The sequence below is a fragment of the Kogia breviceps genome, chromosome 9 (assembly GCF_026419965.1).
Source record: "Kogia breviceps isolate mKogBre1 chromosome 9, mKogBre1 haplotype 1, whole genome shotgun sequence".
Lineage (NCBI taxonomy): Eukaryota > Metazoa > Chordata > Mammalia > Artiodactyla > Physeteridae > Kogia > Kogia breviceps.
In genome coordinates this window covers 21,877,529-21,902,891 of record NC_081318.1, presented here as the reverse complement: position 1 = coordinate 21,902,891, position 25,363 = coordinate 21,877,529, and the positions used below count along the sequence as shown (strand labels likewise).

The 25,363-nt window shown below is 45.3% G+C and overlaps 1 long non-coding RNA gene across 1 annotated transcript in view; it reads right to left on the bottom strand.

Annotated features, from left to right (window-relative positions):
• Window positions 1–19,973: 19,973 nt before the first annotated feature.
• The window catches only part of LOC131762599 (uncharacterized), a 77,864-nt gene continuing 72,474 nt past the window's right edge, over window positions 19,974–25,363 (bottom strand). The window contains exons 7-9 of the long non-coding RNA XR_010842082.1: window positions 23,191–23,274; window positions 22,044–22,205; window positions 19,974–20,700 (exon numbers count right to left, since the gene is read on the bottom strand). This is a non-coding gene — a long non-coding RNA (uncharacterized lncRNA). The remainder of the gene's footprint in view (window positions 20,701–22,043; window positions 22,206–23,190; window positions 23,275–25,363) is intronic.

Sequence of the window (25,363 nt, the reverse complement as noted above, 5' to 3'; positions counted from 1 at the left end):
AATTCTAGCTCTGGATTTAAAACCTTCTGAAATAAGAAAAAAATAATAACTTGAACGATGTGCTGCTCTCTGATCTAAGACACACAATGCGTATGTGAAGCTGAACTCATGCCTCTTTAGAAGCACATATATCACATAATGCGAGGCACACAGGTTATTAACAAGAATGGTTCCCTCCACCACGGCTGTGTGTGGCACCCACGCTTGTGCGCAGGTTCCTGTGAAAGGAAGTTTGAGACTCGCACCTGCATCAGGCTGCTGGGAGGGTGGAGGTAGTTTCCATTTCACACCTGGCACACAGGGGATGATGAGTAGGTGTTAGTTCCTGTCCCCCTCTGTCCTCCAGGGTCTCCCGCATTCTAAGTTTGTCTGTACTTGCATAGGTGTAGCTTTTCCCTTCGAAGAGCCATTAGGAGGGGCAAAGGAATGGTTCCGGGGAGAGGTCTTCCTCCCCAGAATCACTGGGGAGGCCCTTGGGGGGGCCCCTTGAGGTCAGCTCCTACCTGCTGTTTTGGAGGACCTCTCAGACATCTGGATTACCGTAGCTAAGAGAAACAATGGCTCTTTCCGTTTCACAGATTAGCAGACGCCGAAAATCAACGGGGGGGAAAGCAGCTACCTCCAGAGTCAGAAAGACACTGAATGGGGTACATTCAGATGGAGACCTGTGGGTGCAGGTCACTGTCCAGGCCACACCTGAGGACCGAGTGGTGCCCATCAGAGCACGGCACTGGGGCTCTAAGTGTCTTTTCTCTTGCTGACCTGAGCATTGGCTTGACCGGCCATTAGAGTCCGGGAAGAAGGTGAATTCTTTTCTTTAAAAAAAAAAAAAGACTATTTTTTTTAGATCTGTTTTAGGATTATAGCAAGTTGATAGGAAGATTCAGAGGTTTCCCATGTAAGCCATCCCCACACATGCACAGCCTCTCCCATTACAATATCCCCCACAGGCGTGTACATTTGTTACAACTGATGAATCTACAGTGACACACTGTTATCACCTAAAGTCCTTAGTTTACATTAGGGTTCACTGTTGATGGTGTACATTCTCTCAGTGTGGACACATCTATAATGGCATGTGTCCACCACTACAGTATCACACAGAGGATTTTCACTGTCCTGAAAATCCCCTGTCCTCTGCCTATTTATCCCTCCCTCCCACCTAATCTCTGGTGACCACTGATCTTTTTCTTGTCTCTAGAGTTTTGCCTTTTCCAGAAAGTCACACAGTTAGAATCATACAGTATGTAGCCTTTTGGGATTGGCTTCTTTCACTTCCTAATACGCACTTAAGTCTCCTTTTCAAAGTTTGATAGCTCATTTTTTAGCACTGAATAATATTCCATCATCTGGATGTACCATCCATTCACCTACTGAAGGACATGTTGGTTGTCTCCAAGTTTTGGCAATTATGAATAAAGTTGTTGTAAACACCCATGCACAAGTTTTTATATGGACATAAGTTTTTGACTCCTTTGAGTAAATACAAGGGGCACAATTGCTGGATTGTATAGTATGTTTAGTTTTGTAAGACATCGCCAAACTATCTTCCAGAGTGGCTGTATGTACCAGTTTGCATTCCCGCCAGCGATGAATGAAAATTCTTGTTGCATCACATTCTTGCTGGCGTTTGGTTTTGTCAGCGTTCTGAATTTTGGCCATTCTAATAGGTGTATAGTGGTATCTCATCGTTGTTTAGAAGAATTCTTCGGGTAAAGATTCTCTTTGTTTTCCTCCTACAGAGAGGATTTACTTCATGCCCAAATTTGTTATCTCTTTGGCTCTGACCATGGTGCTGAATCCTCTGATCTTGAAAATTCAATTCCTACAATGGTAGTAGATTCACGCTCTCAACAGCTATGGGATGCATTAAAAGTGGTATAAGGAAGCATGTGCCCCTCCTAAAGCCATGTATTTAAGCTATAGAGTTCGTCTGCTGCCTTGAGCTCCTTTTAAGTAATATAAGATTTGGAGAGAATCTCTGGTTAAAATTTACAGAGTAGGATGCTCCCAGTTCCTGAACTCCATCTGAATATGAGTAGAAGGTTTTGTTTGTTTGTTTATTTATTTTTGGCTGCATTGGGTCTTCGTTGCTGCATGCAGGCTTTCTCTAGTTGTGGTGAACGGGGGCTACTCTTAGTTGCAGTGCACGGGCTTCTCATTGCAGTGGCTTTTATTGCAGAGCACGGGCTCTAGGCGTGCAGGCTTCAGTAGTTGTGGCATGTGGGCTCAGCAGTTGTGGCCTGTGGGCTCTAGAGCACAGGCTCAGTAGTTGTGGCGCACGGGCTTAGCTGCTCCGTGGCATGTGGGATCTTCCAGGACCAGGGATTGAACCCGTGTCCCCTACACTGGCAGAAGGATTCTTAACCACTGACCACCAGGGAAGTCCCATGAGTAGAAATAAAGCTTTTAAATAGAAAACCAACCAGTGCCAAAATAAATGGAATGCAGGTCAAGTACAGTATTTCCCCCTCAATTTCTAATGGAATAACAATAGCTATGCCATAGTTCCTAAGATAATGACCACAGAGAGACTTCTGCTTCTCAGCGTGGGGGTTCCCAGCTTCAGTTGTGGTGCTGGCTTGCTGACATCCAGCAAATTTTTGTTTATGTAAAGCTCTATCGTAGGTTAATCCTCTAAAGACAGAATCTGTGGGAAATAGCACTTTTCATGCCAATTCAGTTCAATACCGAGTGCCTACACTGTGCTAAACGTGTGCTGGGAAGTGTGGACCCTGACATCAAGAAGCTTACAGTCTGTTAGGTGAGAAAAACATGCATGTGAGTGATGCTAACGGAAGGCTGAAGGTACTATGTGATTAACTGAGACACCATGTGTTAGAAGAATTGTGACAGGACAGTGATCCTTCCTGATGTAAAGCCTAAGCGGAGAGTTCTCCAGAGTCCTGAGCTCTGGTCCTGACCTTCCACTTACCCTCCATTCCAGGCCAGGGGCAGACGTATCCGAATTGACGAAGTCCGGGCAGCTATCAATTTCCTGTTAGAGATGAATTCCACTTTGCTACGAGATCCTGGTCATGACTCTTGGGACTCCCGCTCGCTGGGAGCTTGGGTGGATTGCCTTTTTTCCTTTAAGTACTGCCAACTGGGGAGCGGATAGTCTCAGGCGGGTTGGGGCAGATAGTGTTTAAGCTGCTCCATGGGCACAAACTACAGCTCCATCTCCACCAGCTCTCTGCAAACAGACAAGGCAGAGATTAGCGTGCAGAGGTGGTGTAAACAAAGGGTCATACAGGAATCTGTTCAGCAAGGATAAACCACACAATCAGACTCTCCTCCGCTGATTTGGGAGGAGCCTGGTCAGCGACAGGATTACAGTGTCTTTCACCTGATTAAACAGCAGGTTTTCCTGTCGCCCTTCTTTGGGTCTCTTTCTCAGGCCTTAAAAAAGTACTTCAGAGAGAAAGTTGTGACATGCTGGGGGAACAGCATGGAATGGGGGGACCGCTGCTTCCCAGGGTCAGTGCTGTGTTCCAGAAGGCAAACAGGAAGTAGTCCTGTGTTCTGGACCTTTGGGACACTCCCACCACCCAGCAGACCATAATCCGCACATTCTACAGCACCGAGGAGAACTCTTGCTGCCGGGACAAGAGGCATGAATTCAGGAAAAGCTCACCAAGGACCTGGAACCTGGCCCATCTCAGCCGACCACATCATCGTCAGATAAAAAAGGCCAACATACATGTCCACAATCCCTCTTTTTCTCTTTATGGCCACTGCCACTTTCATTTTCAGGATATCTCAGTGAGGTATTGCTATTGACCTTACCTTCTAGATAGGAAAAAATGGGGCTAGTGGTTTCTTTCAGTCCATCAGTGTGGAAACAGGACATTTTCCAAGGTCATTTCAAAGTCATTCACGGGTGGGGTCCTCCCACGAATCTCGTAACTGTTCATTGTTTTGTTGTTGAATCTCTGCTCATTTATATTTCTCCCAGCCTTTTCCCTACCCAACTCTATGTTTTGCAGGAAGTCAGTCAGTGAGGTAGGACGAGAAAAAGGCTCCATATACAATCCACACCTTATTCCTTTGCCCTTGTTCTCCTGCCTGCCCCTTGACCTCCTGCCTACCCCTTGACCTTCCCCTCTGGCCTGTTCAGTCACAGGAAGGAAGCCTGAAGGGAGGGGCAGCTGTTTTCATAGAGTAAAAATGCCTCTTACAAAAGTATACCCAAGGGCTGTGCTTTTTTCCGAGACCAGTTCTGACAGCTAAGAAGGCTGGCGCCCAACTGGCACCCTCCGGTACCTTTGTTCTGTCACCTCCTGCCACATCAAGCCTTTGGCACAGGACTGGCTACCCAACCTCTGCCAGGCCTGTACCATCTCTGCCCAAACCATGGCGGGTGGTATCCAACTGTTCACGGTTGATACAGACTGGTACAGTGCCACACTTCTGTGGATTTTTGTTTTTACAAACCCTGGAGACGGGATTTGTAAAAGCAGTAGATGTACCATCGCCCTTCCTTCCTCCTCCTCTTTGACTTCCTCCTAGGACTTTTGATGAACAAGCTCCCTGTCCACCTACAGACCCTCTTATCTCCCAGAAGGAAGAATTATGTGTCTACCGCCACTCACCTCTTCTCTAGCTTTAGAAAGTGCTAATCGTGAGACAGCAAATCTGCACAGTTTGGCCACGAGGCTTCGCAACCGCACCCACATACCAGGGCAGTGCCAGCTAAGGCAATTATCTATTGTTGCCACCCAGTGGGCAGGGTTGGCCATTGGGTACTAAGGCCAGCTGGGTGGAACGAAACTTTTCAAAGCAGGGTGGGTCCAAAGCAGTTGGCTACGGTTTGTTCCTTGGCCTGGAGAAAGAGTGAATGAGGGGCGTGGAGATCAGAACTTCTCTAGAATCAGGTCATGGGAATTAAAAATCAACGCCAAAAGATCCTTTCATCAACTTAAAACAGTTTCAGTGGGGTTCTAAGCTCCAGTCTCAGGAGAATCGAAACTCATGGCCATGGGTGGCCATTGTGCCTAGATAGGGTAGAACAAAGGGGACGCTAGTGCCCCTTCCCATTCCTCACTGACCCACTGTGTGGGTACTGAGACAACGGTTCTCCCTTTGCACACCTCTGTTTTACCAGCTGTAGAATGGGGCAAATACTGTTAAAACTCATTTCAAAGTCTTTTTTACAAAAGGAATGATTGGCTAGTGGAGCTACTGCTTTAACTGTATGCTGTATGAAACGATAAAACGTAACTTGTATTCAGCAGACTCAACTTTCTAAAACTTATAGCATGCACAAGAAAGAGGGTGAACAAAACTACTAAGGCAAAGGAAGATGGCACCAAGGTTCCAGGCGTATGGCATCCATCCACTCAGTAATAATCCTACTGTGGCCGTACACCTGGCTTTCCAAGGAGCCTCAACCAGATAACAATTGAAGACATTAAGCCTTGCAGGGCTGATCTAAGCTCGTGTCGGGGTCCAGAGATAAATAACTGTAACTGCAATGTTGCTCTGATTTCTTGGAGGACAGTTAGTAGATATCCTTCCCTTCACAATTCCTCCTGACCTAGGCAAAAACTGCCCTCACTCCTGTCATCTTTCTCAGAAATACAGAAAAGCAGTTCTGTCGGCCACTTACATGCAGCACCAAACAAGTCATCTTACTCCTTTCCACACAGAGCATAACATGCACAGAATCCCAGCTATAGCTGCCCTTCAGGTCCTAAAGAGCTGGAAATAAAGATTAAAACTAATATAGAGTCATTTGGGTACATAGTGATGCTATTACCTACCATCTGTAGTTTTACCTAGTCTGTAGTTCAGTTGAGCCTGTTTTCCTGACATCGTTATTAAAAACTGTGTGCGCAGTGGTTGAGGGTCCGCCTGCCGATGCAGGGGACGCGGGTTCGTGCCCCGGTCCGGGAAGATCTCACATGCCGCGGAGCGACTGGGCCCGTGAGCCATGGCCGCTGAGCCTGCGCGTCCGGAGCCTGCGCTCCGCAACGGGAGAGGCCACAACAGTGAGAGGCCCGCGTACCGCAAAAAAAAACCAAAAACAAAACAAAACAAACAAACAAAAAAAAACCTGTGTGCCATAAGAGTGCACGGTCAGAGAGGCCATTGCTAACGTAACCTGGACTACCCCCAATGGCTGCTGGCAAAGCCTCTGCTGAGATTTCTCACCATGATTCCATGGTGTTTTTCATGATGAGCAAGTGAGAGACTTCTGGACCTCCTCTTCCACCAGCCATGGTGACTAACCATCTAGAAGTCCACAAGCCACTTAAACTCTAAGCTCCCTTTTTAATTTACTTTAAAAAAATTTTTATTGGTGTATAATTGATTTACAATGTTGTTTAATTTCTGCTGTACAGCAAAGTGACTCAGTTATACATATATTTTTTCATATTTTTCCATTATGGTTTATCACAGGATATTGAATATAGTTCCCTGTGCTATACAGGATGTTTTTGTTTATCCATCCTATATATTGGGTTGGCCAAAAAGTTTGTTTGTGTTTTTCATAACACCTTACGGAAAACCCCAAACAAACTTTTTGGCCAAACCAATAGTTTGCATCTGCTAATCCCACACTCCCAATCCTTCCCCCACTCCCCGCTTTGGCAACCACAAATCTGTTCTCTGTATTTGTTTTTGTTTCATAGGTGTGTTTATTTGTGTTGTATTTTAGACTTCACATATATATGTCTTTCTCTTTCTTCACTTAGTGTGATAATCTCTAGGTCCATCCATGTTGCTGCAAATAAAGCCCCCTGACCTCTCTGAACTGAATTCAGACTAATGCTTGGACTCCAGATTTTTTGGTTTCGTGATAATAGTGCATTGAAAACTATTTCATTAACTCTTGAAAAGGTCTTGAAATGTCACCTTTGAAATATACTACATTTAAGCCTTACAGCTTTGAAAAAATCAATGTTGGGTGACCTCAGAGGTGATCTGAGCCAGGGGTTCTAAACTTGGGGGTTAATATCCTTGGAGGCTTCTTGGAAGGCCCTCAGAGACCTGTGACCCTTCTAAAATATACTCAGTTTTGTGTGTTTGTGCATGTGTACTATTTTTCTTCTAAGGGAGAGGGGCCACAGCTGTCGTTAGAGCCTTAAAAAAGGACCTCGATGGGACCACCTTTTAAAATTATTAAATAAATTTATTTATTTTTGGCTGCATGGGGTCTTTGTTGCTGCGCGCAGGCTTTCTCTAGTTGCGGTGAGAGGGGGTTACTCTTCGTTGCGGTGCACGGTCTTCTCATTGCAGTGACTTCTCTTGTTGCGGAGCATGGGCTCTAGGCACATGGGCTTCAGTAGTTACGGCTCGCAGGCTCTAGAGTGCAGGCTCAGTAGTTGTGGCGCACGGGCTTAGCTGCTCCGTGGCATGTGGGATCTTCCCGGACCAGGGATCAAACCCATGTCCCCTGCATTGGCAGGCGGATTCTTAACCACTGCGCCACCAAGGAAGTCCTGGGACCACCTTGTTTTAGAGATGAGAAAATGTGGTTCCTTAAAATGGTAAGATAGCTGGAAGTAGACCTAGGCCACTTGGCTTTGAGCTCTTTGCACGATATTATACACTTTTCCTTAAAAAACTTATAGACGTTCGAGTTAAACACAGTGAACTCATGGGCTTGTTGACTTCCTTCTGAAATCCCACTAATACGATGATAAAGGGTAAAATAAGTATGAAGAAACAAGGACAAAGAGGATGTGAGAGTAGACAGCAGCCCGTGAGGCTGTCAACAAAATCTTACAGAAGGGACAGATTTGTGGTAAGGAAACTTAGGCCGAAACCTAAGACCCCGGAGAAGAAAGCCCGCAAGAAGCAGTCTGATTCCTGTGCAGATCGGGGGGAAAGTCGGAGGTGCAGCCAGCCACCTCTGAAGACAGGGACCGAAAACCGGTCTCACTGGGAGTCTGGGTAAGGGCTCAGTTAAACTCCAGTCTTCTCTCCAGTCCTCCCCAACATAAATTCCGTTCTCTGGAGAAGCTCTGGACTTAGGAATCTCAGGCACAGCCAAGGGAGAATCAGGTGCCTTACTACAAAGAGGGTTAGATTTAAGTCCACCTTGTGAACAGTGAGCTTTCCTCATTGTTCAGCTTCCAGAACCTGGCAGCCAGGCTTACAATATACCTCCGGCTGGGTTGTCTACTACTGTCAGTCAACTCACGGCCATCACCACGCCTGTCTAAGGCTGGGAACCACGCTTCCCAGAACCCCTTTCGCGGCACGATTCCAGGCTCAATCTGGCCGCGAGAGGTACGTGCGTAAGGTTTGGGCGGCTGAGTGGAGAGAACGCCATCATTCCAATGGTCAGCTGTGGCGGGTTCATGGATCCCTCCCCACAAGTTTCCATTTCGCGGCCTCTTTTGGTAGATGCTGTGGCTTCTTGGAATTTCCTGGTACCTCCAGCTTCTCCCACCCCAGTGCTGCATGCTCAGGTCTTCAGTGACAATGTCACTAATTCTCTAGCCGCGGCTTTCAAGCCCTTCCCTTCCTCAGCAGCCTCCTCCCACATTTGTGAAGGCCCTAATGCCTTAATTTATTCTAGTGAAACCTACGGTGACGCAGTTTGACCCAGTCTAACTGACAGACCCCCAGCAGGAGAACGAAGGGTTCGTTTCTGAGGAAATTGACCAGACCAAGAGAGGGAAAAAAAAAAAAAAAAAAAAAAAAAAACCACCCCAAACTTTATAAATAACGACACTGGGAATCCTCAGTGAAGCAGCTGACTGACCGTCCTTCCAATCACCTTGTATTAGTTTTCTACTGCTGCTGTTACAAATTATTACAAACTTAGGGGCTTAAAACAACACGAATTTATGACCATACCATTCTGGAAGCCAGAAGTCTGATACAGGTCTCACTGGGGTAAAAGCAGTGTCAGCGGGGCTGCGTTCCCTTCTGGAAGCTCTAGCGGAGATCCTCTTTGCTCGCCTTTTCCAGCTTCTAGAGGCTGACTGTATTCCCGGCTCACGGCTTCCTTCTTCCACCTTCAAAACTCGCAACGTGGCAACTCTCTGACCTTTCTTGCGTAGCCGCGGCTCTCTGACCACAGCTGAGAAAGGTTCTCTGCTTTTAAGAACGCGTGTGATTAGATTGATCCCACCTGGGTAATGCAGGCTACTCTCCCCACCTCAAGGGCCTAACCTGAATCTCATCTGCAAAGTCCCTTTTGCCATGTGAGGTAACATTTCCACAGGTTCTGGGGTTTAGGATGTGGACATCTTTGGAAGGTCATGATCCTGCCTTACCACCCACCCTAAGATGAGCCCACCAGTGGGGAAGTCCTGCCAATGTATAGTGAGTTTCTAACAGTTTTAAGATCCCCATCCTTAAATATGAACAGATAGTCAAGGATCACAAGACATCTGAGCAAGCCTCTTACATGAAAGACAAAACCAAAAATTAAAACACAAAGAACCTGAATAAACACCGACAATGCAGGGAGCAGAAACCTTTAAAAAGGCGGAAGGGGGATACCTATTTAACATCTTCAGAGGCATTCTGTGAATCCTGAAAATAGGAACAAAAGGCTAAAAAAATACAGACAAGGGCTTCCCTGGTGGCGCGGTGGTTGAGAGTCTGCCTGCCGATGCAGGGGACGCGGGTTCGTGCCCCAGTCCGGGAAGATCCCACGTGCCGCGGAGCGGCTGGGCCCGTGAGCCATGGCCGCTGAGCCTGCGCGTCCGGCGCCTGCGCTCTGCAACGGGAGAGGCCACAACAGTGAGAGGCCCGCGTATCGCAAAAAAAAAAAAAAAAAAAAAAAATACAGACAAAAACTCTCAGATATTAAACACGTTAGCAGAAATAAGAGTTCTGTATTAAGTTTTGAAAATACAGGTGGGAATTTTCCCAGAAAGTAGAACAAGATCAAAAAGGTAGGAAACTGGAAAGGAGAAAATAGGAAAAAATCACAGGGTTAGTCCAGGAGGTCCAGTATAGGAAAAATAACAGTTCTAGAAAGGATAGTGAAAATGGATAAAGGAAATTACCTAAGAAATAACAGAAATATTTTTGAGAGTTGAAAGAATAAACCTCCAGAATGAAAGGGATATAAATACGTGGTCAAATAAATGAACAAAACCTCTATCATACATATGATGAAATTTAAACAACACAAGGGAGAAACAGAATCTTCTGAAAACTTCCAGAGAAAAGGAGCCAGAAATCAGCATTGTATCAGGCTACTCAGCAACACGGGGGGCTAGAAAACAAACGTCTGTTTTCCCATCAGGAATTCCAGTCAAATTATCAATAAAATAGGAGTAAAATGAAAAGCCTCAAAATATTACCTCCTGGTCATCCTTTCTTAGGAAACTACTGAAGGATGGGCACAAAAAAAAAAAAAAAGGGGGAGAGGATGAGAGTTAAAAGTAAAGCAAGAAACATCCTGTGATCCAGGGTGGAGAATCCAACCCAGGAGAAAAGATAAGAGAATTTCCAGGATGGTAATGGAATGAAGTCCTGGGATGACGGCTGGGAACCGTGCCCAGAGAGCAGCCAGTCCAGATCACTGCAGGAGGAGACACAGCTCTGAGAAAACAATGCTGAGACGGTCTTATGGTTCTATAGTAAAGACTGGTAAATAATTAAGGATAAAGAAAATTAAGCAAATTAAAATGAGGAAATTATTATTTCAGAAATTTCAGAATTAAAGTTTAAAAGGAAATGTAAAACTATGTGGCTATGCTGTCAACAGTATTTATATACTTATCAACACTAATTTTTGATTTAACCAAAAATCGTGCTGTAACTAAATTGTGACAGTAAATGGAGTAGTATACCTCAGTGGTGATGTTAGAGCTAAATCCTCATTTCCCATAGTAGAATAAGTTAAAAAAAAAAAAAAAGCCAAAATGAAGAAGTATCAATAGGAGCATTTTAAATGGAGGGGAAAAATCAGAAGATTTGGGGCTATTTTTTTTTTTTTTTGTGGTACGTGGGCTTCTCACTGCTGTGGCTTCTCCCACTGCGCAGCACAGGCTCCGGACGCGCCATGGCCCACGGGCCCAGCCGCTCCACGGCATGCGGGATCCTCCTAGACCAGGGCACGGACCCGTGTCCCCTGCATCGGCAGGCGGACTCTCAACCACTGCACCACCAGGGAAGCCCTAGATTGGGCTATTTAAATGCAGGAAGATAATCAGAAGAAACAAAATGGGCTGAACTTCCCCAGTGGCACAGTGGTTAAGAGTCTGCCTGCCAATGCAGGGGACACGGGTTCCAGCCCTGGTCCGGGAAGATCCCACATGCTGTGGAGCAACTAAGCCTGTGAGCCACAACTACAGAGCCTGCGCTCTAGAGCCCATGAGCCACAACTACTGAGCCCACATGCCACAACTACTGAAGCCCGCATGCTCTAGGGCCCATGTGCCACAACTAATGAGCCCGTGTGCCGTAACTGCTGAAGCCCGGGCGCCTAGAGCCCGTGCTCTGCAACAAGAGAAGCCACCGCAATGAGAAGCTGGCGCACTGCAACAAAGAGTAGCCCCAGCTAGAGAAAGCCTGCGCACAGCAATGAAGACCCAATGCAGCCAAAAAATAAAAAATAAATAAAATGTAACTCTTTAAAAACAAAAGAAACAAATGGGCTGAAAGTGGTTGCTTGTGGGAGGGCAGAGGATGGCTCATTGTTATTGTGGGACTAGCACCATCTGACTTGATAGTCTATGGACATGTATGCCATTGGTAGAAATAAAAATGTAAATGTAAAGAACAACAAGCCAAATGCCCATCAAACTGATGGCAAATAAACAAAATGTGGTCTACCCATACAGTGGAATGTGATTCAGCCACAAAAGCAATGAAGTACAGACACTGCTACAACATGGAAGAGCCTTGAAAACATTATGCCAATTGAGTGGAGCCAGGCGTCCATATTTTGCGAATCCATTTGGATCAATGCCCAGAATAGGCAAATCCACGGAAAGCAGACCAGGGGCAGAGGGGTACTGAGGCATGCCTACTTAATGGCTACCGAGTTTCTTTTGGGGGTGATGAAAATGTGCTTGAACTAGATAGTGGTGAAGGCTGCACAGCGTCGTGAATGTACAAAAAGCCACTGAATTGTACACTTTAAGTGGTTAAAATGGTGAACTTTATGTTAGGTGACTTGTAACAGTAATAAAATATAAAGAATACTGGATTCTGTCTATAGAGTATACAGATTTTATTTTACTTTTGGCTAAATGAGAGTTGTTTACAAAGTCTCTACAACATATTTCTACATTCTTCTGGCTTTAGTAAGCATAGGATGATGAATATGATTGAAGCCTTCGATGATTTATGGTTTCCACGGTTTCTGAGGATCAGTCATCATCCTGCATAGCCAAGATTATACTTTAGGCACATTAGACAGAAATGAATTATGTACTAACCTCAAAATATAATATTAGAAATATTTATGCATGCAGTTCTTCAGTAAACTTAACAGCTTGCTTTCTTGTCATCTGACACTTTCAGAGTAGAGAAGTGTGGAAAACTTAATGAATTCAGAGTTCTGGGAAGTGACGGCTTGTGAATGAGGTTACACTGTATTCTGCTCCTTTTTTCCCCAATCATATTTATTTCTCATTCTTTGGCATCCCATCCTTCTGCAACATCTTCTATTGTCTGTTTTATTCAATAGTCAATTACTGAAAATCAGGTAAGTCATTCTGGCCACAAAGAAGAGCTTGATCCTTAAGAGACAAGAAGCAAACCTTGGCCACTAAGACTTGGGGTCTCATGTGTGCATTATTTTCAGAGTTCAAATTTGTTTCTGTTGTTACTTTTTAGTGGTTTGTTTATTTGGGTTTTTGGTAGGTCGCCAAGAAGATCTGAAAAATCCTATCTCACTTAATAGCTTTTTAGGATCTATCCAAAGCTTCGCTGTGCTTGTTATTTTCTCCTAAGTCACGTGATGTCATTTTTAAACTCAACCACGAGAGTGTATGTAAAAATGGGATGTCTTTTCTCCTTTAAGCAACATCACTCATTCTTTCCTAAAAGTTTTACTTTTATGTGGATTGTTCTTTAAGAATCACTTGGAACAATGCTGCAAAATAATGCAGCTAAATGTTTAAGCAATTAGAGAGTGGTTAGTTTTATTAAACTTTGCACACAGTTTTGTTTGCAAAATGTTTACAGCTACTAAGTGGTTGTGGTGCATGACTAATTTGTGGTAAAATTCTCGTAATATAAATTCATTCCAAAGAAAAACCTGGAAAGACCAAGTGACTTGCCAGGATCACACTGCACAGGAATGAAGGAAAATGCAGATTAGTACTTTTAGTTGAATAGTTGCCATTTAAATAGTTAAAAGCAAATTAGGTATTTGCATATTATATAAATAAAAATTAATTTATACCAACATCATAAGGCAAAAGAACCATTTGTGAATCTTGTAGTATTTGACATGCTTATTAATAAATGAAAACTTTAAAAGTTTTAGTTTATTAAAATATTACTGCTGGGCTTCCCTGGTGGCGCAGTGGTTGAGAGTCCGCCCGCCGATGCAGGGGACGCGGGTTCGTGCCCTGGTCCGGGAAGATCCCATGTGCCGTGGAGCGGCTGGGCCCGTGAGCCATGGCCGCTGAGACTGTGCGTCCGGAGCCTGTGCTCCGCAACGGGAGAGGCCACAACAGTGAGAGGCCCGCGTACCGCAAAAAAAAAAAAAAAAAAAAAAAAAAAAATTACTGCTTTTTAGAAAAGTGTATTTTATTTTTTTAAAGTATTTGTGACTTGTTAGGGCCTTATCATTTATTACTTGGAGCCACTCCCACTTCTCCCCTCAGTAACTTCACATAATAGTTTTCAGTTAAGTTAATGTAATGGTTATTTTTCCAAATAATTATAAAGAAGATCCCTGATTAAAGACTTTGGTAATATTCCTTTCTTATCTATGGGTAGGTCTCCCAAATTTTAGCAAACACATATATATTTCATCTCTCTTTCTCTACACATACACAAACACAAACAAGAGTTATCAGGTGTGATATCTATTAGGCTATTACAAATATGACCCCAATCCTGGAATAGAAAAAAGACAGTGGAAAAACTAGTGAGATGTGAATCAAGTCTGAAATTTAGTTAACAATAAGGTACCAATGTTGGTTTGTTAGTATTGACAATGTACCATGATTACATACAATATAACAGAGAGTGAGAGATAGAAAACTTCTTTGTACACCTTTTCTTTAAAGTTATTCCAACAAAAAGTTTATCTAAAAAGTTAGATACTGTAAGCAGAAAGTTTGAGTCTAGACATGAGTACTATGAGTTGTATAGTTATCTACTGCTGCATAACAAATAACCCCAAAATGTAGTGGCTTAAAACAACAAACATGTATTATGTCCCAATTTCTGTGGGTCAGGAATCTGGGCACATTTTAACTGGGTCCTCTGGCTCAGGGTCTCTCATAGGCTACAGTCAAGGGTTTGGCTGAAGCTGCAATCATACCCAGGCTGGTTGCAGGGGGATTCATTTTCAAGTTCACTCATGTGGCTCTTGGAAGGCCTCGGGTCCTCATGAGCTACTGTCTGAAGACATCAATTCCTTGCCAGATGTGCCTCTCCACTGGGCAGATCCCAACGTGGCAGGTGTCTTTCCTTAGAGAGAGAGACAGACAGACAGCACATGCAAAAACATGAAAGAATCACAGTCCATTTGTAACCTAATCTCGAAAGAGACATCCACTTCTGCTGCATTTTACCTGGAAGAAGCAAGTCACTAGGTCCAGCCCACGCTCAAGGAGAGGGGACTACACACAGGTCATGAATACCCATAGGTGGGGATCAGTGGGGGGCCATCTGAGAGGCCATCTACCGAACAAGCAGCCCCATGATTACATCCACAATAAAGAGAACAGCACTGATGGAGAGAGAGGCCCTGGAATCAGGGCGATCGGGGTTTGTACTCCTATGCGAAAACCTTACAGTTACACGATCTTGGACAAATTATTTAATTCTTCTGTTTGTTCTCTCACGTGCAGAAATTTGCATTAATACCTACTTCCTGGGACTATTCTGAAAGTTAGATTAAGTGAGATAATTCATGTAAAATGCTGAGCAAGTGCCTAGCACAAAATAAGAGCTCAGTGTTAGCTGTTACTATCGTCATCATTGTTGTTGTTTCTCATCTGATTTAGAGTCACTTGAGCCTGATGCTGAAGAACTGCTGGAGTTCTCAGGCTGAGGAGGAGGAGGAAGAGAGGAAAGATCTGGGCACAGAGGGAATATTACACGCATGCTTGGAAATGTGCCGGTGCCTGCAGGTCAGCAGCAGCAAGCAGCTGGGTGAGCTCGGAAGCCAGGCCCTAACTGCGGGGGCGGGGGGGGGGGGTGGTGGGTGTCTGGAGAAGAGGGTGGCCACCCAGGCAGGGGTGAGACCCAGGAAAGGTGGAGAGGGAGCAAAGTCACGTGTCAGTAGAAGAATAACTGGACTAAACACAACAGCTGGACTAAAGGTTAAGAGGTGGGGCAAGAAAGCCACCTAGGAGGCTACTGAGGGTGCAGAGAAAGGAGTGGATTTTGAAGAAGTTAAGACAGAAGAGAGGCAAGGCTTGGAGAGTGTGGGTGAGGCCTCGGCAGGGGAGGCGGTCAGCTTTAAGCACGGCGAGAGCTGGTTTGGGGCAATGAAAATGAGCACAGCTTTGGCATTATCATTGAAAGAGGTTTAGAACAGTAGGTTGAGCTATCTAGTACCCTCTGGAGGCAAGGTTCAAGTACAGCTGCCCCATAGCCTGTTTTGAGTAAGGCGTCCTTTGTGGAAGAAGGTTGCAGGGAAAGTGGCTGCTTGGTCCTGACTTGACCAGTTGAAGAGTCATGCAAATTACCTTCCAAATACCCGTGTGCGTGTGTGACTTATTGGGTGGCCAGGTCTGGTAAAGCTGTCTGAATGAACAAGTGATCCTTTCTTTTAAAACTTAAAGATTTTTGTATGAAAAAACTAGAAATATGGAAACAAGGAGTTGTGAAAAATATCTGTGGCTGGAGCTCTAGTTGGGGAAAGTCATCTCGTAGCAGGTGTATCTGGAAACGGGAGTTAAGTAAGGTTACTCAGGAAAAACAGAGCAAGTAAGAAAGCAAAAGACAGAGTTCTGGGGAAATAATAACCACAGGACGGAAAAGGAAGCGAAACGGTCTCATTTGATTTGCACGGCAGACAGAAATTCCAAGTCCTAGCCCTGAGGTGAAAGGACTTTCCCGGACAAATTGTAAGTAGGAGTGGGGAGAGGCAGGGCGGGTGTGGGAAGGGTAGGGAGGTGGAGGCCTGAGCTTTGGGAAGCAGGGCGAGCTGTCACCTGACGTCAGGCTGCGGAGCTGCTCCAGGCCGGAGGGAAAGTGGAAGGACAAGGCCTGGACTTTCCAAAGGCGCCCTTTCCATGCAGCAGGATGGCACGTGGAGACAGCTGGTGGCGTGGAAGGCTGACCTTCGGCTAAATCAGTACCTGGGGCAGAAAGCAGCGGCCGAGGAGCCCTGGGAGGTGGGCGGCTGAGGCAGCTGCCTCCCGCGCCTTTTCAGCCCCCTGCTCGGACCTAGAAAACCCGGCGCTGTCTTCGGTCTAACAACTTCCCTTCCACAGCAAGAAGGTAAAATTTAGGAAAGTAGTTCAAGTGTGAGCTGGGGCCTTCTTCACCTTGCTTTCCAAACCGAATGGAGACGCTAACTTTGTCGTGTCCTGGACACAGAAACCTAGTCGTCCGTGCCGTGTTCCCTGCCGCGCCTTGTTTGATTTAGCTTCCAGCCCACCTGAGCCTGGCGCTGCCTGTAAGAAAAGGGCCTGGTGGACCACGGGATCCACTCTACTCCACGGAGGCAGGGGAGCGTCTGAAGGTGAGGTCTACAAGCTCCTCACTGGGGGCGGGATATACTCCTGCTCTACGCCATTCAAGTGACCCGAGGCATCGACTTCACCCAAGGCATCGACTTCACCCACTTTTTCCTAGGTATCCAGCATCAAAACAAATATCCCGGGCTTCCCTGGTGGCGCAGTGGTTGAGAGTCCGCCTGACGATGCAGGGGACGCGGGTTCGTGCCCCGGTCCGGGAAGATCCCACATGCCGCGGAGCGGCTGGGCCCGTGAACCATGGCTGCTGAGCCTGCGCGTCCAGAGCCTGTGCTCTGCAAAGGGAGACGCCACAACAGTGAGAGGCCCGCGTACCGCAAAAAAAAAAAAAAAAAAAAAAAAAAATATCCCCACAAATTCTGTGGCCTTCCTCTAAAATACAACCATTAGCAATATGCTAATAATTAACCATTTATTAGCATTAAAAACACACGTCATTCAAGGCAATGAAACTCAAAAACTGAAAGAAGAATAACCACCTTGGTATTTTTGTTTTCTTGTTTCTTCTTCACGGCCCTAAAGGTCACCAATACGTTTTCTCCTCTTAATCAGCGGCACGGTGCTCTTCCCCAATCATTATAACCGATTTCAGATGGTGCTAGAAAATTATATTGACTCTGAACACCAAAAGAAATCAGTCATCCTCTAAGGGGTCACAGGAGGATGCGAGGGTTGGGAAGGGCCCAAAGATGAATAAATCTGCCATACACTCAGCCTTTTAACCCACGCACGACGGAGTCTGTATTACAGGAAAAGTACTATAGAAGGTTTATCGTACACACGAGTGTGAAGTTCTAGCAGTGAGACGTCGCATAATTAGCCTGTTGTTTGTAACACCACTGCTCACCGGTGGGGGGCGGCGGGGAGGACGGCTCAGCTGCAGCAGCAGCGCCAGGTGGGCTCTCCTCACCGGCTGGTCTTTGCTTTCAAAGTCTTCAGGGCTGGTCCCATTCGTTCCTTTTGCCGCTGGCAGCGCAGCTGGTCTCCCCCAAGAACACTGATTTCAAATGGTGCTAGACAATCACTATTTAAATCTAAACCACCATGTGAAACCAGCTTCCTGAAGAAGCTTTAGGATCTGTTCTTCCTTCAGAGTGCTCTCTTACAATAAATAAGACAACCTAGAAAGGAAAACGTCGAAGCTCCGCTGTGATGTATTTACTTTGTGGTCTAAATCGAGCTTTAGCAAATCTCTGTGCACGTGCTGCTCTCACCAAATCTGATGCGGGGCGAGTGTGTGTGTGTCTGTGTGTGTGTGTCTGTGTGTGTGTGCCTGTGACTCTTTATTCTTGAGCTGCCCAAAGATTCGGTTTTATCATTTAGAGGCAACGGCACACATCAACTCCTTCACTCCTGGTGGGAGGTCCAGGGAAATCCTTTCCTTGGGGAAAAGATCGGCCAGAGCTGATCCAGGGGTCAGAGTGCCCAGGTGCAGGATAAGTCAAAGTGCTACAACATACATGTAAATGGTACCTTACTTAAGCAGGCACTCTGGTACGAGTTCAAGAAAACGCTTCCTTAAACCTGGTGCTTTCGTTTGAAGATAATTTTGTTTGATTCAAAGGATGACTGTGATTTGGGGGTCTAAGGAGGACAATGGAATAGCTCAGAGGCAAAGTAATATATTGATGCTAATGAGATCCTAATGTTTTTTCCAGAATGGAATTCCTTAGATTGCACCTATGAGTAAAGGATTTTTGTTGGCTTTACTTAAGATTCTGCTCCCCTCCACTCACTGCACTCCCAGTTCTCCTTAAATTATTTTTTGCTGCAGTTCTTTTCTCCTTCCCATCATGGTTCTTGATATCATTTTATTAGGAAGCCTACTGCCGTTCCCCCTTCAGGGTTCTAGGGATTCAAGAAGATACTTACTGTATCTGGGACACCTAACTGATGAGATGTGCATTCTTTTTTAAAAATGGTTATGAAAAATTTCACACGTAAACTTTGAATGACAATAAATGTATTCCTAAATTTCTTCCACCTAAATTCAGTAACTGTTCATTTTTGCCACTTTTGCTTTAGTGACGTTATCTACATGTACAACATATGTATACTTTTTGCTGAATCATTTGAAAGTAAATCAAGAACCATCCTGACACTGTTTTCCTAATTTCTTGAGCAGGCCTAAAAAAATAAGGCCCTTCTTCTATATAGTTAAAATATCTTATTCATACCTAAGAAAATTAACAATTTCTTAGCATCATCTAATGTGGAGCCTATATCCAACTTTTCCCACTTTCTCCAAAAAACTTCTTTTGTGGTTTTGTTGACTTGTTTTCAACCCCAAATCCTGTTGAGGTTCACTCATTAAGACTCTTTGGTTTCTTTTAACCTGAAACATTTCCCCACCCTTTTTTGGTTTTATCATGATAGCGTCTACCTTGTGAGAATGGTTCTAATCTTGGCTGTACCGTCTGCTTATTCTGCTTTCTTTGCTTAAATAAATTAACAGAAACTTAGCTTTGCCTTTTAACTTTCCTCATACATCAAATGACTGTGGGAAGAACAGCCAATTACAATGTGCCTGTGGTTGAGGATTTCAGGTGGGTTCATTAGGATGTTAATAAGCCAGGAGGGACAGGGGCTTCAGCTCAGGTCTGATTCCCATTCTTACCCCTGACAGGCTTGGCCACTTACCCCTCAATAGGAGATCCCAATGCAGACTCACCCTTCACAATGGAAAAGCATCACTGCACGTGCCTACCATTACTAGGACAGTTTTTTCATCCTTTAAATAAGGAAATAGAATACTATGGGCTGCAGAACTGGGTAGCAATCACTAACTTCATCAAAGTAGCTCACTAACTGCAAAGAAATGCACATATTTTGTCAAGTGACAGGCAGTTAAATATTTCAACTGGATAATAAAGTCAAGCATTTAAACTTGAAAAAGTGCCAAGAATCACTGGCACTCTCAAATAACTATTTCACGAATTTTGTGATTAATTTAGGGGTCCCCTGTATCCTTCTGGATATGCTATTGTAATCGATAATAACAATGACTGAAGTATGCAAGATGCAGCCAGATTGTTCTCATTAGTTAAAAAATTCAAAATCCAGAACAAAAAGGTCTGCTTACTTTTTACAAATGACTGGTTACAGCTTTTGTTTACTGCCACTTAGAAGTTTTTTTGTTTTGTTGGGTTTTTTTTTTTTGCTTGTTTCCCTGAAGAGTGAATTTCTTCCTTTCACTTATGACTGATAAGATCATACATATCTTATACATCAAATATATGTCACACTCACACATGCACATATATGCGCATGTGCGCGCGCGCGCACACACACACACACACACACACACACACACACACACACACACACACACACACACACCATACCATTCTGTTACCTGAGCAGAAACAAAGAGATATGGTAAGTTTTCTGTATTTTCCTTTAAGTATGTTTCTCAAAAAATTCAGCAGAAGAACGAAGGTGGATATATTCTTTCCCATGTATGTCTCTTCACACGAGGAGGCATTTTCAGCAGACAAAGAGTAATTACTAGCACAGAGATCAGTCACGTAGTATACTTCTCTGAAGTCTGTAAGCCCTTGGGGGGAAACTGAGGTATTTAGCTGGTGACTGTGAAATGACTTAAACAAAATACAGTGAATTAGAGATCTTGAGCTGGACCTCTGTTTGTGTTTAATCGTCCAGCAAGAGGTCGGTTTCCCGCAAAGCGTCTGCATGGGCAGACTGGCTATCAAATTAACACTGAGAAAAAACTCGCATTGTTCACTAGTAGGGAAGTGAAAAAAAAAAAAAAACAGCTGATAAATTAACAGGGGCTCGTTCATTCTCTTTCCAGGATGTACATAGGTAAACAGGATGACAGCACGTGGTATCTGCTTACTTTGTTGAGTCTTTCAGTGACAGTCAACTGCAAGGAAAGATTTTACTCAGTAAACATCAGCATGTTTCCACTCCTCCCCATCCTCCAACAATCAACCTGATTGTTCTGTATTTTCAGGGCAGGAGACGGCAGGGCTGAACTTCTGTAACTCAGGGTGTCTCTATTTTAACCATTGACAGTTTTAAGGTACTGCATCGTTTGAAAGGAATGTTATTTTTTAACACCTCTTTTAACACAGAACACACACTTCACATTGTTAAACTCTCCACCTCCCCTTTAAAGTGACCACCTTTCAAGAACAAAATCCCTCCTTGGTGTCTCTGGGCACAGGGGCTACAAGAATGTGTTTCTATTTCAAAATCCCACCTGCGATTCCTTACTTCATGCTGTTTTGCAGCAAGCTGCCATTCTTCGTTTTTTTCTTCCAGATCTGACAGGAAAGCTAGAGCCTGAAATGTGAATCAATAAAGCCACACCGGTAACTCCTGTGTGGCAAAAGCAGAACAGTGGAAACACGCTGTCTTCCTTGAAGTGAAATGCCAGTCTGTTCTTGCACGAGCAAACTGGATTAAGATAATATCCCCTGGGGCTAGAGGATATTTCACAAGGAGACAGTATCTGACTATGACGCTTCTTTAAAGAAGGCAGCTTCAGAACGTTACAGACTTCAGGATACAAGAGTCCTAACCCAAATATTCAGGCCAGACTAAAGATGCGACTGTTGTCGGTCGGAAGGTGCTGGATCGTACGGTGGGAAGTAGTTCTCTGTTGACTTACATGCCTCTAATGAATACTTTCTTACAGGAAGCAGATAAGTAAGTAGCGCAGGATCTGGAGCTCTGGCTCCGAGCTGAAGCTCTGGCTGTGCTGTTGACTAGCTATGGGATCCTGGGCAATCATTTAATTTTGCCGAGCCTCAGCGTGCCGATCTAGAGGATGGAGATACAAAGTCCTATCCTGCAGTGGTTCTTAGAGGCATATGGAATTCCGTATATGGCAACAACTGTAATTTTTTAAAAAGCACTACACACAAATATTGTTTTATGAGATGGATCAGGACGCTGCAGTGCCTTTTCAGAGTGAAGGCCAACATGAACTGCGAAGTGGATGGAAAGGTACTCTGGTAAGTGACAACAGCTTCCGTTTTTGGAAGACTCACTCTGTGCCTAACACTGTGCTACGTGCTTTCTATGCATTTTCTCATCGTTCACAACCACCTACAAGGCTAGTGGCGTTATTTCCGTTTTTCAGGTGGAGGAACAGAGACAGGGCGAGGGTACAGCACTTGCTCTTGGTCACAAAGTTCAGGAATGGCAAGACCAGGATTCAGACTCCACTCTGCCTGATTCCAGGCCCAGGCTCTTACTCACCATTCTTTGCTGCTTGGTGCTTTGTAGATGCTGTAACGGCCGATCTTCACATGGCCATGTGGACCTCTGAACACAAACGGGCTCTGAGGTGCAGGGCTTCGTCAATAAGCACATGGGCAAATCACTGAAACCAGCTTTGGTCCCGAACAGCAGAAGCGGCACCTGACAACCAAGAGGAAGGAGAAAACTTGGAAACCGGTAGGATTTGGCCCCAGACCGTCCGCCACACTCTGACTTGCAGCGTGTGACCTTCAGCAAGTCACGTCGTCTCTAAAGCCTTGTTCTCCTACTAGTCTTAAGCAAGCTCAAGTCTTTTTAAGTCCAGCAGCCCCCTCCCGCATGGGATTGTGGCAGTGCTAAAACACCGTCTCCGAGTACAGCCTGCCAGCTCGTCCTCCAAAGCTGCCCGTTTCTATGGGGCAGTTTGGTGGGATGGTCCAACGCAGATTCCTGGGGCTGGAATGTCAAGTTCTGGAACTCGCTCCCCGCACAAACTGGGGGAGGTTACCTGACTCTCTGTGCCTCGGTCTCCTCCTCTGTGAAACCAGGGTAATAACAAGACCTACCACGTAAGATTGTTGTGAGAATTAAGACAGAGAAGGAGAAGCAAGTGGAACTAGAAATAGCACAGGTACACATTCAATAAATGATGGTTACAATGATAAAAATAAGAAATCGGTTTTCCTTCAGCCTGTTATAAGCAGAGATGTGCCTAAGAGATCTGTCACAGCTCCCAAACGGACGGGCTCCCGGATCCCGCGCCCACACCCTGAGCTGTATGGGGCACATTCCACAGTCGCTAACCACAGGGGAGTCTGACGAATACCAAACCCCGAAAAGCTGCCCTCGGATCTACGAAGGGCATCTCCAACTGAATTGACCGAAGGGAGTGGTTTTAATGTTTTCTGCCTTCTCCTCTTCCCATTCTGGGACCTGAATATGGGATCCATACCTTTGATTTTAAGCAGAAGTTCACGTTATAGACTTTTTCTGACAGTAAATTGGAAGTTGAGTGTTTCAGATAAAAGAAAACCGAGATCAAACACTGATGACCACCTAAAAAAAAAACTTACTGGGGGAATCCTCCAGGAACAAAATAAAACAAAGCTCCCTTGAGACTGATTTTTGAGCACAAGCCTCTACTTACGTAGGGTGACAAAGAATACATCTGTAGACAGGTATTTTCCAGGCACAGAAATCCTCAGCGGGCATTTGTTCAGAAGATCAGCACCTGGAATTTAAAAGACAGTCTGAGCCCTTAGGAAATATCCCAGAGTTGACAGAGGAAACAAAGTCCGTTGTTTTCTCTCATCACTCCACCAGTGTGATAGAGAGATGAATTTTTTAGAAGAAGGAAAAAGGAGCATCTTCTCTTTCCTGCTTAAGACACACAGGTTGGGAAAGTTCCTGCCCAGCGAGCGACACACACCTCCTCAAGCTGGAGTTCTCTCTGTGTGAAGCTGGTGTGGCTGCGTGCATTTCACAGCCCCTCAAGGTGTGTTCAGCTAGATGTCTTATGAAATAAAGCACTGTATGGACCCTATACCAGCCTGCACAGGAGGCTTCCATTTCCAAAACTGGTTTTGCAACCTCCCGCTGCAGCAGCACAGACTCCAGAGGGCCAGCAGAGGGCAGCACGAGTCTGTAAATTTGTCCTTTTCCTGCTTGGGAATCGGGCGGAGGACAATCTAGAACAGGATCGGGGTGACGCTCTCTCCTATGTGGTCTAAGTTATTAAAGGTGGCGCTCTCTCCTATGTGGTCTAACTTTAAAGGTGGAAAGCACCTTTCACCACATCACAGGAGCGGGGAGCCCAGGTCGTCGAGGTCTTCGTTCCTGAAAACTGGTTGCTCGAGGGAATGCCTGAGTCTTCCGCACACGGGACCTGCCCAGCTCCTGGGAGGGCTTCGGAGCAGCTCCAAGGAAGGTTTCTCAGGGAGGCCTGGCCCTCAAACGCTCACGTTTCAGCCAGCAAGAGGTTGAGTGACTCAGCAGTGCCGTGCAGGAGAAGTCTGTCCTGTCAAGTGACTTGCCTATTGAAATGTCTAAGTTAATGATTACAACCCTTTGGAGGAGGAACTTAAACACAGCCAAGGCCAGGGAGCGGGCTTGCTCATCAGCGGACAGGTCTGAGTAGACCTGGCTCACAGGTGTGACCTTTTCAGCCGAGTGCTACTGAGCGGGACTCTGCTCAGGTGCTTCAAGATGCCGTCAAAACAGGGACATACTGGGCTTCCCTGGTGGCGCAGTGGTTGAGAATCCGCCTGCCGATGCAGGAGACACGGGTTCGTGCCCCGGTCCGGGAAGATCCCACATGCCGCGGAGCAGCTGGGCCCATGAGCCATGGCCGCTGAGCCTGCGCGTCCGGAGCCTGTGCTCCGCAACGGGAGAGGCCACAACAGTGAGAGGCCCGCATACCGCAAAAAAAAAAACAAAAAACAAACAAAAAAAAAACAGGGACATACTATGTGAGGAAGATTCTTCAGAGTTGGCACTGAAATTCAAGAGGATCTTGACCAGTAAGAGAAACGGTTGAGAAAAGCAACAGGTATATGCAGTACTGTCTTACAACAGAAAGATCAATCTAAAAAAAAAATCAAGCAAGTGGAGAAGTACACATGGGAAGGAAGATCTATCCGGGTAAACACACACAATTCAAGCCGACGTGGAGTCACACACAATTCTGGAATATTTAAACAACGTTATAAAATGATAGCGTGTTTCCAAAATTGTCTGATCATAAAAATGAGGGTAGGACCCAAGTCAGAGAGGAGCTCTTCCCCTTTTTGACAGTGGCTGAGACGTGCAGCAGACTGTGGGGAAGGAATGCCAGTCTGCTGTTTTCTGGGAGCTTTTCAGTCTTTGGAAAAGTATTTGGAATGGTTCATTTAAGCTGCTGGGAAGTCCTCCTTCAATTGACCTTTTCTTGTAAAAGCACGTGATAAAGCTTAATTCTGCACTATGCTTCTTCCATCCTTGCTGTCACTTCTCTGAGGAACTTGGGACCTGTGCCTGCAGCCTCTTAAGACCTAGATGCACAGACATCACCTGCAGTTGGGGAGACCAGAGCACAAAAAGGTTTGGTCAAGAAAACTGTATGAGTTGGTGCTAAGGTTTCTTAACTATGAGGATATAAGCTCGACAGAGGCATTTTCACAGCTTCCCGTAACTTCTCTGCCCTTCCCCTTCCCGTGAGCACTGGAAGTCTTTGCCTTCTACAGTTGCCGTAATCTAAGTATGGTGCTGAGGCTTGTACTGAGCCCATCACCAAAGGGGAGAACGAGAGTCAGTGAGCATGCTTCACTAACGGGATTCCTGCT